Raw genomic sequence first — 20,185 nt, 5'->3', positions numbered from 1 at the left:
AAATTATCCAATCTTGTTTTACCCATAACTTCTTCATTTTAAATCCGTTTTGAGTGAATCAAATTGCTATGGTTTCATATTGAACTATATTTTATGAATCTAAACAGAAAAAGTATAGGTTTATAGTCGGAAAAATAAGTTACAAGTCGTTTTTGTAAAGGTAGTCATTTCAGTCGAAAGAACGACGTCTAGATGACCATTTTAGAAAACATACTTCCACTTTGAGTTTAACCATAATTTTTGGATATAGTTTCATGTTCATAATAAAAATCATTTTCTAACAATAACAACTTTTAAATCAAAGTTTATCATAGTTTTTAATTAACTAACCCAAAACAGCCCGCGGTGTTACTACGACGGTGTAAATCCGGTTTTACAGTGTTTTTCGTGTTTCCAGGTTTTAAATCATTAAGTTAGCATATCATATAGATATAGAACATGTGTTTAGTTGATTTTAAAAGTCAAGTTAGAAGGATTAACTTTTGTTTGCGAACAAGTTTAGAATTAACTAAACTATGTTCTAGTGATTACAAGTTTAAACCTTCGAATAAGATAGCTTTATATGTATGAATCAAATGATGTTATGAACATCATTACTACCTTAAGTTCCTTGGATAAACCTACTGGAAAATAGAAAAATGGATCTAGCTTCAACGGATCCTTGGATGGCTCAAAGTTCTTGAAGCAGAATCATGACACGAAAACAAGTTCAAGTAAGATCATCACTTGAAATAAGATTGTTATAGTTATAGAAATTGAACCAAAGTTTGAATATGATTATTACCTTGTATTAGAATGATAACCTACTGTAAGAAACAAAGATTTCTTGAGGTTGGATGATCACCTTACAAGATTGGAAGTGAGCTAGCAAACTTGAAAGTATTCTTGATTTTATGTAACTAGAACTTGTAGAATTTATGAAGAACACTTAGAACTTGAAGATAGAACTTGAGAGAGATCAATTAGATGAAGAAAATTGAAGAATGAAAGTGTTTGTAGGTGTTTTTGGTCGTTGGTGTATGGATTAGATATAAAGGATATGTAATTTTGTTTTCATGTAAATAAGTCATGAATGATTACTCATATTTTTGTAATTTTATGAGATATTTCATGCTAGTTGCCAAATGATGGTTCCCACATGTGTTAGGTGACTCACATGGGCTGCTAAGAGCTGATCATTGGAGTGTATATACCAATAGTACATACATCTAAAAGCTGTGTATTGTACGAGTACGAATACGGGTGCATACGAGTAGAATTGTTGATGTAACTGAACGAGGATGTAATTGTAAGCATTTTTGTTAAGTAGAAGTATTTTGATAAGTGTATTGAAGTCTTTCAAAAGTGTATAAATATATATTAAAACACTACATGTATATACATTTTAACTGAGTCGTTAAGTCATCGTTAGTCGTTATATGTAAGTGTTGTTTTGAAACCTTTAGGTTAACGATCTTGTTAAATGTTGTTAACCCAATGTTTATAATATCAAATGAGATTTTAAATTATTATATTATCATGATATTATCATGTATGAATATCTCTTAATATGATATATATACATTAAATGTCTTTACAACGATAATCGTTACATATATGTCTCGTTTAAAAATCATTAAGTTAGTAGTCTTGTTTTTACATATGTAGTTCATTGTTAATATACTTAATGATATGTTTACTTATCATAGTATCATGTTAACTATATATATATCCATATATATGTCATCATATAGTTTTTACAAGTTTTAACGTTCGTGAATCACCGGTCAACTTGGGTGGTCAATTGTCTATATGAAACATATTTCAATTCATCAAGTCTTAACAAGTTTGATTGCTTAACATGTTGAAAACATTTAATCATGTAAATATCAATCTCAATTAATATATATAAACATGGAAAAGTTCGGGTCACTACAAATGCAGTCTTTGAAAAACATCTCATATAGAGGTCAAAACCTCTCAACGAAATCAATTAATATGGAACGTTTTTAATCAATAAGAACGGGACATTTCAGTTGGTATCCGAGCGTTGGTCTTAGAGAACCAGAATTTTGCATTAGTGTGTCTTATCGAGTTTGTTAGGATGTATTAGTGAGTCTGGACTTCGACCGTGTTTACTTGAAAAATGATTGCCTAACAAATTTTGTTGGAAACTATATATTTTTAACATGTGAATATTATGTGATATATTAATCTCTTAACGCGTTTGATATTATGTGATAGATGTCTACCTCTAGAACAAGTCCCATTGACTCACCTAATAATAATGAAGAGTCAAATGTAAATTGGAATGATTCGTGGACTGATTCACAAGTTCCCGAAGAGGAACCGGAAGAAGAGTCGGAACCGGAAGAAGAATCGGAACCGGAAGAAGAATCAGAACCGGATGAAGAAATAGAATCGGTGGGGGAAATAATAAAACGGTTAAGTAAAAGAAAATCCTCAACCAACCGACCAAGGTTAATTATGGTCAATGGTGTTTCCGCCAAGGAAGCAAAATATTGGGAGGATTACCAATTCTCCGATGAATCGGATTCCGACGAGAATTCCGATGATGTTATAGAAATTACCCCAACTGAATTTAAAAAGGCAAAAGAAAATAATAAGGGAAATGGCATAAAAATAGAGAAATCTAATTCCAACCCCGATGAACTTTATATGTATCGTCAACCCCCGAAGTCCTTAAGTTGTAACAATGACCCGGGAACCTCTAAACCACCGGGTTTTTCTAAACCAATGTGGAAAACCACGGCTCGTATTAGGGGAACATCATATATCCCTAGAAACTTGACAAAACGAACCAAAACCGAAGAAGAAGAAACAAGCGAGTCGGAATAAGATAGTTGTATTCGTGTGGTGTAATATATGTAATATAGTGTGCTTATGCTTTATGATATATGTAAAAATTGCTTGTATTAATAAGTTTTTTTTTTTATGAATCTAACTCTTGTCTATTTTACAGTATAAAAACACAAAATGGATAGACAACCCAATATTTTAAGAGACCTACCCGGAGACATGATTGATGAAATCTTGTCAAGAGTCGGTCAGAATTCTTCGGCAAAACTATTTAAGGCGAGATCAGTTTGTAAGACATTCGAAGAACGTTCCAAGAATGCCTTGGTTTATAAAAGGCTTTCGTTCGAAAGATGGGGGATATCACATTGGGAAATCCATAAGTTACGATGTGTTTACTTTGACGCATATATTGCGGGGAACCCAAATGCTATTTTACGCAATGGGTTAAGAAATTATTTTGACTCAATATATCCGAATATTGGACTTCGTGATTTAGAAAAAGCGGCTAACATGCAACATAAAGAAGTATGTTATGCTTACGGATTAGTAATGTTCGCTTCTCACCAAAGTGAGAACAAGAACATCGGGCTACAACTATTAAACAAAACGTTTCCACAAGTGACGGAGTCGGTAATTGGGATAAGAAATGAGGTTTTTAGATTGTTACGGGACTGTTGGACATTACGTAACCCTCGTCCCTTTGACGATGTTACAACACGCTGTCTTATCAACGGCCATAACGGTTATGTTCCACAAGACCAAGGATGGGAAGTAATCCTAGTAAAACCAGAATGCATGACTTGTTTCTGGACGTATGAATTACGTGTCTTTATTGCCTTTGCTGAACGAATTGTGTACTAGCTAGAATTATCTTCACAACCATCTTGTATCAAATTTATTGTGTGCTATATTTCATGCTATATGTAAAATAAGCGGTATTGTAAGTTTGTAAAATATTGTGTAAAAGTTTGAACGCGAAATATTATTATAATCAGTTTTTCATATAGAATTGTAGTAGTTGAATTGTATATTAGCTACTAAGTATGAACTTAACGGGTAGGTACTACCCGAATTTAAACTTATAAAACGCTAATATGAAGAAAAAGCTTTTATAAATGAGTTCATATTATGCTACGAAATACTATTAACTACTCTTAATATTCTGTATGATTAACTTGTTCCATTTGACTATTTTGAAGGAAATGGCACCGACTACTCGACACACCGTGAATATGAATGAAGAGGAATTCCGTACTTTTCTAGCTTCAAACATAGCCGCAGTACAGGCTGCGCTACATACCAACAATAACCTTGGATCTAGCAGTACAAGAAATCGTGTAGGATGCACCTACAAAGAATTCACTGCCTGCAAACCTTTGGAATTTGATGGAACCGAAGGACCGATCGGATTGAAACGGTGGACCGAGAAGGTCGAATCGGTGTTTGCCATAAGTAAGTGTACTGAAGAAGACAAAGTGAAGTACGCTACGCATACCTTCACAGGTTCTGCATTAACATGGTGGAATACCTATCTAGAGCAAGTGGGACAAGACGATGCGTACGCACTACTGTGGACAGCATTCAAGCACTTGATGAACGAGAAGTACCGTCCCAGAACCGAGGTCAATAAGCTCAAGACAGAACTTAGAGGGTTACGAACCCAAGGATTTGATATTACCACGTACGAAAGACGATTCACAGAATTGTGCCTATTGTGTCCGGGAGCATTCGAAGATGAGGAAGAGAAGATCGACGCGTTTGTGAAAGGATTACCGGAAAGAATCCAAGAAGATATAAGTTCACACGAGCCCGCCTCCATACAACAGCCATGTAGAATGGCTCACAAACTAGTGAACCAGATTGAAGAAAGAATTAAAGAACAGACTGCTGAAGAGGCCAATGTGAAGCAAGTCAAAAGAAAGTGGGAGCAAAACGGTGATAAGAATCACCAATACAACAACAACAGCAATTACAACAATAATTGCAATAATTATCCCAACAATCGCAACATCAATCGCAACTACAACAAACGGCCCAACAACAACAACAACAACAACAACAGCAACTACAACAATCATCCCAACAACAATAATAACCGCAACAACAACAACAACCAGAAGCAGCTATGCCAAAGGTGTGAAAAGTATCACTCGGGGTTCTGCACCAAATTTTGCAACAAGTGTAAAAGAAATGGCCATAGCACGGCGAAGTGTGAGGTCTACGGACCAGGGGTTAATAGAACGAAAGGAACAAATGGTGTCGGAACGAGTAATGGCGGAGCAAGTAGTGTCGGAGCAAATTATGCCAATGTAGTTTGTTATAAATGTGGAAAACCGGGCCACATTATTAGAAATTGCTCGAACCAGGAGAACAAGAATGGACAAGGCCGCGGAAGAGTTTTCAATATTAATGCGGCAGAGGCATAGGAAGACTCGGAGCTTGTTACGGGTACGTTTCTTATTGACAATAAATCTGCTTACGTTTTATTTGATTCGGGTGCGGATAGAAGCTATATGAGTAGAGATTTTTGTGCTAAATTAAGTTGTCCATTGACGCCTTTGGATAGTAAATTTTTACTCGAATTAGCAAATGGTAAATTAATTTCAGCAGATAATATATGTCGGAATCGAGAAATTAAACTGGTTAGCGAAACATTTAAGATTGATTTGATACCAGTAGAGTTAGGGAGTTTTGATGTGATAATCGGTATGGACTGGTTGAAAGAAGTGAAAGCAGAGATCGTCTGTTACAAAAATGCAATTCGCATTATACGAGAAAAAGGAAAACCCTTAATGGTGTACGGAGAAAAGGGCAACACGAAGCTACATCTTATTAGTAATTTGAAGGCACAAAAACTAATAAGAAAAGGTTGCTATACTGTTCTAGCACACGTCGATAAAGTATAAACTGAAGAAAAGAGCATCAATGATGTTCCCATTGCAAAAGAATTTCCCGATGTATTTCCGAAAGAATTACCGGGATTACCCCCACATCGATCCGTTGAATTTCAAATAGATCTTGTACCAGGAGCTGCACCAATAGCTCGTGCTCCTTACAGACTCGCACCCAGTGAGATGAAAGAACTGCAAAGCCAATTACAAGAACTTTTAGAGCGTGGTTTCATTCGACCAAGCACATCACCGTGGGGAGCTCCTGTTTTGTTTGTCAAGAAGAAAGATGGTACATTCAGGTTGTGTATCGACTACCGAGAGTTGAACAAACTTACCATCAAGAACCGCTACCCACTACCGAGAATCGACGACTTATTTGATCAACTACAAGGCTCGTCTGTTTATTCAAAGATTGACTTACGTTCCGGGTATCATCAAATGCGGGTGAAAGAAGATGATATTCCAAAGACTGCTTTCAGAACACATTACGGTCATTACGAGATTATGGTCATGCCGTTTGGTTTAACTAATGCACCAGCTGTGTTCATGGACCTTATGAACCGAGTGTGTGGACCATACCTTGATAAGTTTGTCATTGTTTTCATTGATGACATACTTATTTACTCAAAGAATGACCAAGAACACGGTGAACATTTGAGAAAGGTGTTAGAAGTATTGAGGAAGGAAGAATTGTACGCTAAGTTTTCAAAGTGTGCATTTTGGTTGGAAGAAGTTCAATTCCTCGGTCACATAGTGAACAAAGAAGGTATTAAGGTGGATCCGGCAAAGATAGAAACTGTTGAAAAGTGGGAAACCCCGAAAACTCCGAAACACATACGCCAGTTTTTAGGACTAGCTGGTTACTACAGAAGGTTCATCCAAGACTTTTCCAGAATAGCAAAACCCTTGACTGCATTAACGCATAAAGGGAAGAAATTTGAATGGAATGATGAACAAGAGAAAGCGTTTCAGTTATTGAAGAAAAAGCTAACTACGGCACCTATATTGTCATTGCCTGAAGGGAATGATGATTTTGTGATTTATTGTGACGCATCAAAGCAAGGTCTCGGTTGTGTATTAATGCAATGAACGAAGGTGATTGCTTATGCGTCTAGACAATTGAAGATTCACGAACAAAATTATACGACGCATGATTTGGAATTAGGCGCGGTTGTTTTTGCATTAAAGACTTGGAGGCACTACTTATATGGGGTCAAAAGTATTATATATACCGACCACAAAAGTCTTCAACACATATTTAATAAGAAACAACTGAATATGAGGCAGCGTAGGTGGATTGAATTATTGAATGATTATGACTTTGAGATTCGTTACCACCCGGGGAAGACAAATGTGGTAGACGATGCCTTGAGCAGGAAGGACAGAGAACCCATTCGAGTAAAATCTATGAATATAATGATTCATAATAACCTTACTACTCAAATAAAGGAGGCGCAACAAGGAGTTTTAAAAAAGGAAAATTTAAAGGATGAAATACCCAAAGGATCGGAGAAGCATCTTAATATTCGGGAAGACGGAACCCCGTATAGGGCTGAAAGGATTTGGGTACCAAAATTTGGAGATATGCGAGAAATGGTACTTAGAGAAGCTCATAAAACCAGATACTCAATACATCCTGGAACGGGGAAGATGTACAAGGATCTCAAGAAACATTTTTGGTGGCCGGGTATGAAATCCGATGTTGCTAAATACGTAGGAGAATGTTTGACGTGTTCTAAGGTCAAAGCTGAGCATCAGAAACCATCAGGTCTACTTCAACAACCTGAAATCCCGGAATGGAAATGGGAAAACATTACCATGGATTTCATCACTAAATTGCCAAGGACTGTAAGTGGTTTTGATACTATTTGGGTAATAGTTGATCGTATCACCAAATCAGCACACTTCCTGCCAATAAGAAAAGATGACAAGATGGAGAAGTTAGCACGACTGTATTTGAAGGAAGTCGTCTACAGACATGGAATACCAATCTCTATTATCTCTGATATGGATGGCAGATTTATTTCAAGATTCTGGCAGACATTACAGCAAGCATTAGGAACTCGTCTAGACATGAGTACTGCCTATCATCCACAAACTGATGGGCAGAGCGAAAGGACGATATAAACGCTTGAAGACATGCTACGAGCATGTGTTATTGATTTCGAAAACAGCTGGGATCGACATCTACCGTTAGCAGAATTTTCCTACAACAACAGCTACCATTCAAGCATTGAGATGGCGCCGTTTGAAGCACTTTATGGTAGAAAGTGCAGGTCTCTGATTTGTTGGAGTGAAGTGGGGGATAGACAGATTACGGGTCCGGAGATTATACAAGAAACTACCGAGAAGATCATCCAAATTCAACAACGGTTGAAAACCGCCCAAAGTCGACAAAAGAGCTACGCTGAAATTAAAAGAAAAGATATAGAATTTGAAATTGGAGAGATGGTCATGCTTAAAGTTGCACCTTGGAAAGGCGTTGTTCGATTTGGTAAACGAGGGAAATTAAATCCAAGGTATATTGGAGCATTCAAGATTATTGATCGTGTCAGACCAATAGCTTACCGACTTGAGTTACCTCAACAACTCGCGGCTGTACATAACACTTTACACGTCTCGAATTTGAAGAAATGTTTTGCTAAAGAAGATCTCACTATTCCGTTAGATGAAATCCAAATCAACGAAAAACTTCAATTCATCGAAGAACCCGTCGAAATAATGGATCGTGAGGTTAAAAGACTTAAGCAAAACAAGATACCAATTATTAAGGTTCGATGGAATGCTCGTAGAGGACCCGAGTTCACCTGGGAGCGTGAAGATCAGATGAAGAAGAAATACCCGCATCTATTTCCAGAAGATTCGTCAACACCTTCAACAGCTTAAAATTTCGGGACGAAATTTATTTAACGGGTAGGTACTGTAGTGACCCGAACTTTTCCATGTTTATATATATTAATTGAGATTGATATTTACATGATTAAATGTTTCCAACATGTTAAGCAATCAAACTTGTTAAGACTTGATTAATTGAAATATGTTTCATATAGACAATTGACCACCCAAGTTGACCGGTGATTCACGAACGTTAAAACTTGTAAAAACTATATGATGACATATATATGGATATATATATATAGTTAACATGATACTATGATAAGTAAACATATCATTAAGTATATTAACAATGAACTACATATGTAAAAACAAGACTACTAACTTAATGATTTTTAAACGAGACATATATGTAACGATTATCGTTGTAAAGACATTTAATGTATATATATCATATTAAGAGATATTCATACATGATAATATCATGATAATATAATAATTTAAAATCTCATTTGATATTATAAACATTGGGTTAACAACATTTAACAAGATCGTTAACCTAAAGGTTTCAAAACAACACTTACATGTAACGACTAACGATGACTTAACGACTCAGTTAAAATGTATATACATGTAGTGTTTTAATATGTATTTTTAAACTTTTGAAAGACTTCAATACACTTATCAAAATACTTCTACTTAACAAAAATGCTTACAATTACATCCTCGTTCAGTTTCATCAACAATTCTACTCGTATGCACCCGTATTCGTACTCGTACAATACACAGCTTTTAGATGTATGTACTATTGGTATATACACTCCAATGATCAGCTCTTAGCAGCCTATGTGAGTCACCTAACACATGTGGGAACCATCATTTGGCAACTTTCATGAAATATCTCATAAAATTACAAAAATATGAGTAATCATTCATGACTTATTTACATGAAAACAAAATTACATATCCTTTATATCTAATCCATACACCAATGACCAAAAACACCTACAAACACTTTCATTCTTCAATTTTCTTCATCTAATTGATCTCTCTCAAGTTCTATCTTCAAGTTCTAAGTGTTCTTCATATATTCTACAAGTTCTAGTTACATAAAATCAAGAATACTTTCAAGTTTGCTAGCTCACTTCCAATCTTGTAAGGTGATCATCCAACCTCAAGAAATCTTTGTTTCTTACAGTAGGTTATCATTCTAATACAAGGTAATAATCATATTCAAACTTTGGTTCAATTTCTATAACTATAACAATCTTATTTCAAGTGATGATCTTACTTGAACTTGTTTTCGTGTCATGATTCTGCTTCAAGAACTTCGAGCCATCCAAGGATCCGTTGAAGCTAGATCCATTTTTCTCTTTTCCAGTAGGTTTATCCAAGGAAATTAAGGTAGTAATGATGTTCATAACATCATTCGATTCATACATATAAAGCTATCTTATTCGAAGGTTTAAACTTGTAATCACTAGAACATAGTTTAGTTAATTCTAAACTTGTTCGCAAACAAAAGTTAATCCTTCTAACTTGACTTTTAAAATCAACTAAACACATGTTCTATATCTATATGATATGCTAACTTAATGATTTAAAACCTGGAAACACGAAAAACACCGTAAAACCGGATTTACGCCGTCGTAGTAACACCGCGGGCTGTTTTGGGTTAGTTAATTAAAAACTATGATAAACTTTGATTTAAAAGTTGTTATTCTGAGAAAATGATTTTATGGTTAAACTCAAAGTGGAAGTATGTTTTCTAAAATGGTCATCTAGACGCCGTTCTTTCGACTGAAATGACTACCTTTACAAAAATGACTTGTAACTTATTTTTCCGACTATAAACCTATAATTTTTCTGATTCATAAAATAGAGTTCAATATGAAACCATAGCAATTTGATTCACTCAAAACGGATTTAAAATGAAGAAGTTATGGGTAAAACAAGATTGGATAATTTTTTCTCATTTTAGCTACGTGAAAATTGGTAACAAATCTATTCCAACCATAACTTAATCAACTTGTATTGTATATTATGTAATCTTGAGATACCATAGACACGTATACAATGTTTTGACCTATCATGTCGACACATCTATATATATTTCGTAACAACCATAGACACTCTATATGTGAATGTTGGAGTTAGCTATACAGGGTTGAGGTTGATTCCAAAATATATATAGTTTGAGTTGTGATCAATACTGAGATACGTATACACTGGGTCGTGGATTGATTCAAGATAATATTTATCGATTTATTTCTGTACATCTAACTGTGGACAACTAGTTGTAGGTTACTAACGAGGACATCTGACTTAATAAACTTTAAACATCAAAATATATTTAAAGTGTTATAAATATATTTTGAACATACTTTGATATATATGTATATATTGTTATAGGTTCGTGAATCAACCAGTGGCCAAGTCTTACTTCCCGACGAAGTAAAAATCTGTGAAAGTGAGTTATAGTCCCACTTTTAAAATCTAATATTTTTGGGATGAGAATACATGCAGGTTTTATAAATGATTTACAAAATAGACACAAGTACGTGAAACTACATTCTATGGTTGAATTATCGAAATCGAATATGCCCCTTTTTATTAAGTCTGGTAATCTAAGAATTAGGGAACAGACACCCTAATTGACGCGAATCCTAAAGATAGATCTATTGGGCCTAACAAACCCCATCCAAAGTACCGGATGCTTTAGTACTTCGAAATTTATATCATATCCGAAGGGTGTCCCGGAATGATGGGGATATTCTTATATATGTATCTTGTTAATGTCGGTTACCAGGTGTTCACCATATGAATGATTTTTATCTCTATGTATGGGATGTGTATTGAAATATGAAATCTTGTGGTCTATTATTATGATTTGATATATATAGGTTAAACCTATAACTCACCAATATTTTTGTTGACGTTTTAAGCATGTTTATTCTCAGGTGATTATTAAGAGCTTTCGCTGTCGCATACTTAAATAAGGACGAGATTTGGAGTCCATGCTTGTATGATATTGTGTAAAAACTGCATTCAAGAAACTTCTTTTGTTGTAACATATTTGTATTGTAAACCATTATGTAATGGTCGTGTGTAAACAGGATATTTTAGATTATCATTATTTGATAATCTACGTAAAGCTTTTTAAAACCTTTATCTATGAAATAAAGGTTATGGTTTGTTTTAAAAATGAATGCAGTCTTTGAAAAACATCTCATATAGAGGTCAAAACCTCACAACGAAATCAATTAATATGGAACGTTTTTAATCAATAAGAACGGGACATTTCATATGGGTTTGCTGAAGGTATGGCTTTACTGGCTAGGCAGTTCAAAAGGTTCAATCGTAATAGAACCAGCAAGTCATACAAAGGGAGTAAGAAACCGAGTGCTAGGTATAGCAGTGATGTTATGCGAGGTGTATACGAAATATTATTATTTTTAATACAAAATACGATATAATTTTCACAAGTTATTTATTTATTTATTGAATGGCATATACCTAAACCTTGCAACAACACTTATAGGCAGTGTACCTAATCGTAGAGTAGTGTAGTTTTTTAGTAAGTCTGGTTCGTTCCACAGGGAGACTGCTTATTGCGTACTATATTTTTAACAACTATATTTGTATAAATATATAAATATATATATTAGTAATATAGTAGTATTATTATTATTATAAAAGGGGGGTTTTACCATTTAATGACCAGTTTGTCGATTTTAAATAAAGCGTAAAGATAAATGACGATAATATAAATGACAGAATTTAAATTGCGATAAAGTAAATTGCAGTAATTAAAATGACAGTAAATAAAGGTACGATGAAAAATAAAATAAAAGTATTATGCTTATTTAAACTTCCGTAATCATGATGTTTGACGTTTTGATTTTAATTAATTGTTACCTGGGTTAATTGTCCTTTGTCCTGGTTTATTTGATACCTATCTGATTTTTGTCCATAATAGTCCATCGGTCATAATTATAAAATGCTCGTCAAATTAACCTTATTCCCAAAGTCAAATATTCCAACTAATTAGGGATTCGAACTGTAACAAGGTTTTAATACTTTGTTAATAATTACACCAGGTTATCGACTGCGTGTAATCCAAGGTTTTAATACTTTGTTAACAATTACACCAATTATCCTTGTATGTAATCCACCCCTGTTTTAATGAGATATGAATATTAATTTACCCACTTGATCAGAATGAATAATCAATTACCCAACCCGAATAATTAATTAAATGATCATAAAAGATGTCGTATAAACGTCACTAAATAGAACATACATAATCATTTTAATAATTATTAGATTAACTAATTTGAAGATAGGTTCGACAGATTCTAATGAGTTGTCATTCGATTAGACAATACCCCCTATCTATTAATAGTCAATAGTCCAATGTCCACAAGTGTCGGTCTTTTGTCCAAACCTTAATTATGGTACAAAATCAAATAACCCCGTCTTAATATTTAGTCTAACATCATGATTACTTTGGCTCAAATAAGCATAATAATAACTTAGTTACGAGACATTAAATTAAAAAGAAAGAACATAGCTTACAGTGGTGATTAATTGTGTAGCGTTGCATGGACAGAATTTCGACTTACAAAACCTTAAAACATTTCTTACATCAACCCAATTATTATTAAACTTAATTTAAACTTAATATTATAAATATATATATATATATATATATATATATATATATATATATATATATGTTTTCGTTACAAAGAAGGAAAAGAAAAAGATGAATAAAACTCGTCGAATTCGCTGGCTTTTATAGATGTATCCTGATTTTGGAAGCCATGCGATCGCATGGCATTCCTTTGTTATTCCCATGCGATCGCATGGACAGGCTGGCCAGCACTCTCTCTTGATTAAAACGTGGGCTGCTCGAATAATTTAATATATATAATATAATATATATAATTTTATATAATTATATATATATATATATATATTATATTATATTCTTGTGCAATGTTGACTTGTAATTTTAGGTCTGTTGTGTCGTGCGTTGATAGTTGGCTCAGGTCCCGGTTCCGGATTTTCGAACGTCCTTTCGTACGCGGAGATATCTTGTACTTTGCGTTCCGTGGCTCGTACTCTTGTCATTTTTAGACGTTTCTTATCAATAAATGGAACTACTTGAATTATACTTTGTACTTTTTAGCTTTTTGGTCATTTGCGTCTTCAAATCGTCATTTTCTTCTTTTGTCTTCGCACTTATTTATTTAAACGAATATTAAATAAAAATAGAACAATTGCAACTAAAAGCTTTACATATTGGAGGGATATTGTGCCTAAATATATGTTCATTTGGAGCACTATCAAATATCCCCACACTTGAGCGTTGCTTGTCCTCAAGCAATGCAGAACTTGAAATTAAATCACACTTCACTCGAATCACTTTTTTTTATTCTCACACTTTATACATCAGTGATTTCGATACGGCGGTATAAACAATGAAAGTAACAATGTGGTTTACAGTCCCACATGACTATAAAAATTTAGATCCTTAAGGAAATTGGATCTTTATGAAAACATTTGATCTTTTGAAAATTCATTCTAGCTTTTACCCTAGATAAGTTTTCTGAAATAACCCTTCAACGATGTTTGCAAAATGTTTTTGTGGGTTTTGTGGGTTTCAGATTTTAAAATTTTAGCTCAAAACTTGCGGTTTTGTTTCACCCACTTGCTAACCTTGTATTAGGAAAGCAACACGTCCAGTATACTTGTTCCGTATATTACCTTTCGGTAAACTACCGTCCGGTTGTAAAGGAAAGCGTTGAACAAGCAACTGTTAAGGCAATGTCCCGTGACTTGCTTTTGATTATGGTCTATATCGTGTCAGATGCAATTACTATACTTTGTAGGAGCAATAGTAAAGATCACCCTATAGTTTTTTGGTCTGGCACAAGGTCCTGTCTTTGACCATGCTATGCAACCACCGTTCTTACGGTTGACACCCGATTTGGTTCAGGTGACCTAATGAATTCTGGTGAATTCCTAGGATTTTACGCTCAATGGTAATGAACGCATTGAAAATGGGTTTTCAGAAAACAAATCGGTTTTAATTTGATCAAAATATTTTCTCGTTCAAGCTCGAGTTTAGATATCATTGAATTCCATGAGTTTGTAATTCTCAATCTTTAAGGTCAATTTCAAGGATCGAGTAATATCAGGCTTAAAAGCTGATTTTTAATCTTTAAGGAGATTATCCTTTTCTGGAGGTCTGATTCATTAGTCTTATCAAGCTAATTTGCACGGCGCCCTCCCTATTTTACGAGACAGATCCTCTCATGGTTAGGATAAGTCTGACCACTTGGCGACCCTGTTTGATGTTGAGGTCCGTGGATTTCCAGCTGATTTTCGAGAAAACTTTTCAAGGTTTTTCGTAGACTCTACAACTGGTCTGGACGACAACTTCCTGGCCTAAATCAAGAAGCGTGTGTCTTTTTCGGAAAACTTTACTTTCTTTTAATGATGGAATTGATTCATCGTGTAGATCCATCTATTCTTTCAAAGGTATTACAATAAATCGAGTAAAACTGATTAAAATCGTCCAAAACAAAAGTACCTGTAATAATCTTGTACAAACATATGTGATATGTGTTTTAAATAACTTGGTAAATTCTTCCCACACTTAGCTTTTATTTATTTTTTCTTTGCCTTTTTATTCTCCTCTATTCCATTTTAAATGAATTCTAACGTTTTAGATTGTTTCTCCATTTATGTTCTCTCCGAGGTAACAATAATTTTGGCATTAACACCTAGTTTTATCGTTCATAAATATGTATAAACACGATTTTGAATTCATTTAGTTGAAAATTTTTCAAATTTTCACAAAATTTGGCAATTAAACTAACTGTAAACCCGAGAGAATTTATAACCCTTCCCCACACTTGAGATCATGCAATGCCCTCATTTGCATGAAATCAGACTATAATTATAAATTCATGAGGGTGATTAGTGTAGAAAAGTGATTAAAAATACCCAGTTTGAAATTTCTAAGCTCGTCGAATGATAGATGGCGCGCCTCATCGTTCATTTCTTTTATTGTAATTTCACATATGTTTTGCGTCTTATCGTCAAAATTAATAGCTTTTGCTGAACTTAATCTTTGAAAGTGCGTTGTTTTACTCTGTTTTGTACATGATATAAACTACAAACATATATATACATACTTATATATATATATATATATATATATATATATATATATATATATATATATATATATATATATATATATATATATATAAAACCTTTATTTATTAAAACAATTTAAATGAATAATTTTTTTAAAATTTTGTTTCCTTTTACTTTAGGTAGTTTCGGTATGTTTACCTAGTCCGTCTCTCTACAAAATTTAAAATTTGTCATTAAAGCGATTGTTTTAAAAGCAAAGATTTTTGGGTTTTTTAATTTTTTTGGTATACTTTAGATCAATAATATTAAAATAATGATAACAAAATTTTTCGCCCCACCCTCGGGTAAAGCAATTTCGGTTCCATGACCTAGTCTTCAACTTACGATGAATTTTAGAAATCATTTTTTTAAACTTAATGAAATAAAGTAATTTTTGTTTTTAAATTCACACAAAACTTAAATTTAAAAATGCATATTAATTTCATACAAAACCTACAAAACAAAAATTCAGAATGGGGGGAGAAAACTAGTTCTTTAGTGTCTGCTAGTGGAAAAGACCAACCGGATTCCATTCTCGGAACTACACGAGAACAGAACAACTAACTCTAGACAACATATTCTTTTTAGAACATTTGAATCTCCCCACACTTAGGTAGCTGTGGTGTCGAAATTGTGATTAACTTCATCGTCAATTTCTTTTGGACCATAATCAACTTGCATATCTGTGACTTTTGCTTTAAGCCATTGGTCGGATTCTTGTGTAACATCCACAAATTTAACTAGTTTCGCCTTTTCTTTAGGTGAAAGATTATATACTAACCGGTTACATAACTTAAAGTTCCCCTTGGTTGTAGCATCGCGAATCCATTTAATAAGTTTCTTCATTGAACTATTAATAACGGGGTCATTTAATTTCTTATCAACAACGGGGTTTTTTGTTATCAAGTCATCATTAGGTGTTACCTCATTTTCCCCACACTTAGGCATTTTATTATTGTTAAGCACTACCGTTGGAGTTGGTAAAACAATGTGGTTCTTACCAATCATTTTTGTTGGTTCAACGGTTTTGATTGGTGGAGATTTAGACTTTCGACTCACAAAGGTGATCGATTTTTTATCATTACTAAGTGTCATTCTATCCTCTCTTACATCAAATAACGCCCCGGTGGACGCTAAGAATGGTCGACCTAAAATTAGAGGAATGTTTGGGTCCTCCTCTATGTCAATGACAATAAATTCGACTAGAAAGGTTAAATTACCCACTTGAACGAGTAGGTTGTCAGCAATTCTAACTGGGTGCCTAATGGTTTGATCAAAGAGTCAAACACTCATCTCTGTTGGACTTAACTCACCTACTCCTAATCTCTTATATAATGAAAGAGGCATAACACTCACACTCGCACCTAAATCTGTTAGTGCATCATACATGACACAATCACTAAGTAGATAAGAAACGATAAATTCACCCGGATCACCTACCATGGGTGGAGGTTTTGGTGGAACTGTCTTCACCGGGTTTACTTCTACGGTTTTTGTTTCTTGCATTTTCTTATTCTTCTTCTTCTTCTTCTTTCCAGAGGTATCACAAACTTTATTACCTATTACTTGCTCATACTCAACTCCATTTCTTGGAAACGGGATGGGTGGTCTGTATGGTACCACCACTAGCTTTACATACTCAGGTGGTGGTGGTGGTATTGTAACTTCTATATTGTTACTCACATCGAAAACCTTCCCATCTTCTGGAGCTGGTTTTTCAGAATTTGTTGACACCATATTAACATTCTCATTCCGAGGATTTACTTCAGTATTACTCGGTAGCTTTCCTTGTTCCCTCTCACTCATCATGCTAGCAAGAGTACCTATGTGTTTTTCTAGATTCAAAATGGAAGCTTGTTGAGTTCTTAATGACTGATCAAACCTCTCATTTGTTTGGGTTTGAGATGTAATAAATTGTGTTTGAGATTCCATTAGCTTTGCCATCATTTCTTCTAGATTTGACTTTTTCTCTTCGGTTTGTTATGGTGGTTTATACAAGCTAGGTCTTTGTTGATTGAAAGTGTTGTTTTGAGTTGGTTGGTTATTCGGACCTTGTTAGTTTTACGAGTTATTGTTTGGCCCATTTGGATTGTAAAGAATGTTTTGATTTCAATTGAAGTTTAGCCTTGGCGGTTGATAATTATTTTGATAATTATTTCCCGGCCTTTGGTTCATGTAGGAAACATTCTCTCGTTGTTCCATCGTTTGTTCAATGTGACAATCTTTTGTTAAGTGTGGTCCACCGCATTGCTCACAACTGATTCGTATTGCGTGAATATCTTTATTCATCTTTTCCATTCGTCTCTCGAAAGCATCTATTTTTGCAGAAACGGAATCAAAGTCATTGCTAAAATCAGCTCTAGCCGCTTTAGATGAACGAAAGATATCTTTTTCCTGGTGCCACTCATGTGAGTGGGAGGCTGTGTTATCAATAATTTTGTGAGCTTCGGTTGCGGTTTTCTTCATAATGGAACCACCAGCTGCTATGTCGATGCCTTTTCGTGTAGTAATATCGCATCCTTGGTAAAATATTTGTACTATTTGATAAGTGTCTAAACCATGTTGAGGACATCCTCTCAACAACTTTCCAAATCTTGTCCATGCCTCATATAATGTTTCATTTGGCTTTTGCGCGAACGTAACAATTTCTCCTTGAAGTCTCACGGCTTTAGATGCCGGAAAGAATTGTTTAAGAAATTTTTCAACTAACACATCCCATATATCAATCGCCCCTTCAGGTAACGATTCCAACCAATCTTTGGCTTCTCCCTTTTAAGTCCAGGGAAACAACATGAGATATATCTGTTCATCCTCAACTTCTCTGATTTTGAATAGAGTACAAATCCTATTAAAGGTTCGAAGATGTTCTTTTGGATCTTCTTTTGGTGTACCACTATATTGGCATTGATTAGTTACCATGTGTAGGATTTGTCCTTTGATTTCATAATCTGGCGCATTAATGTCTGGCTTAATAATGGCGTGTCCTTGGCCCATGCGTGTGGCTCTCATTCGGTCTTCCATACTTAGAGGTTCTGTTACTTCTATAATTGAATTTGTTGAATCTGAATCACTAGAGGATTCTGATTTAATGGTTTCTTCCTCGACAATCTCTGGGTGAGTGATTTGTGGTTCAGGAGGAATGATTAGTGGTTCAGGATTTCTGAATTGTCCTTGAATATCCTCCGGATTCTCAATTGTGAGGTCGGGTTCAAAAAATGGATTATCGGAAATTTGCATTGGAGTACTTGGTTGACTAGATAACGATTCTAAAGAAAAATCAACGGCGACAATGTTGGCTAGATGTCTTGATCGAGTTACAGGTGGTGAACGTATGAAAGGTGGTGAACGTTTTGCTCGGTGCATTCACTGAATATCCTATTAGTTATAAAAGATAAAAATTATATAAGCTATCAAATTAATAGACTTTTCTGATTTTGTCCATGTTTCGAATAGCCAATAGATGCAGCAGGTAGCCAGGACCCTTTAATTCGGAAGCCCACAACTCTCCACTAACAAATCCAACTATTACTACAAACCATGTTATGGGAGGTGTATACAAAATATTATTATTTTTAATACGAAATACGATACAATTTTCACAAGTTATTTATTTATTTATTGAATGAGATATACCTAAACCTTGCTACAACACTTATAGGCAGTGTACCTAATCGTAGAGTAGTGTAGTTTTTTAGTAAGTCCGGTTCGTTCCACAGGGAGACGGCTTATTGCGTACTATATTTTTAACAACTATATTTGTATAAATATATAAATATATATATTAGTAATATAGTAGTAGTATTATTATTATAAAAGGGGGGTTTTACCGTTTAATGACCGGTTTGTCGATTTTAAATAAAGCGTAAAGATAAATGACGATAATATAAATGACAGAATTTAAATTGCGATAAAGTAAATTGCAGTAATTAAAATGATAGTAAATAAAGGTACGATGAAATATAAAATAAAAGTATTATGCTTATTTAAACTTCCGTAATCATGATGTTAGACATTTTGATTTTAATTAATTGTTACCTGGGTTAATTGTCCTTTGTCCTGGTTTATTTGATACCTATCTGGTTTTTGTCCATAATAGTCCATCGGTCATAATTATAAAATGCTCGTCAAATTAACCTTATTCCCAAAGTCAAATATTCCAACTAATTAGGGATTCGAACTGTAACAAGGTTTTAATACTTTGTTAATAATTACACCAGGTTATCGACTGCATGTAATCCAAGGTTTTAATACTTTGTTAACAATTACACCAATTATCCTTGTATGTAATCCACCCATGTTTTAATGAGATCTGAATATTAATTTACCCACTTGATCAGAATGAATAATCAATTACCCAACCCGAATAATTAATTAAATGATCGTAAAAGATGTCGTATAAATGTCACTAAATAGAACATACATAATCATTTTAATAATTATTAGATTAA

The 20,185-nt window shown here is 34.1% G+C and overlaps 1 non-coding gene across 1 annotated transcript; it reads left to right on the top strand.

Moving 5' to 3' along the window:
- The first annotated feature begins 18,291 nt into the window (after positions 1–18,291).
- Positions 18,292–18,398, top strand: LOC139894989 (small nucleolar RNA R71). The gene has a single exon (XR_011775461.1). It is a non-coding gene; the product is annotated as a small nucleolar RNA R71 (small nucleolar RNA).
- The last annotated feature ends 1,787 nt before the right edge of the window (positions 18,399–20,185 follow it).

Source organism: Rutidosis leptorrhynchoides, chromosome 2, assembly GCF_046630445.1.
Source record: "Rutidosis leptorrhynchoides isolate AG116_Rl617_1_P2 chromosome 2, CSIRO_AGI_Rlap_v1, whole genome shotgun sequence".
NCBI lineage: Eukaryota > Viridiplantae > Streptophyta > Magnoliopsida > Asterales > Asteraceae > Rutidosis > Rutidosis leptorrhynchoides.
The sequence above is the reverse complement of the archived record's forward strand: the minus strand, read 5'-3'. Positions and strand labels throughout refer to the sequence as shown.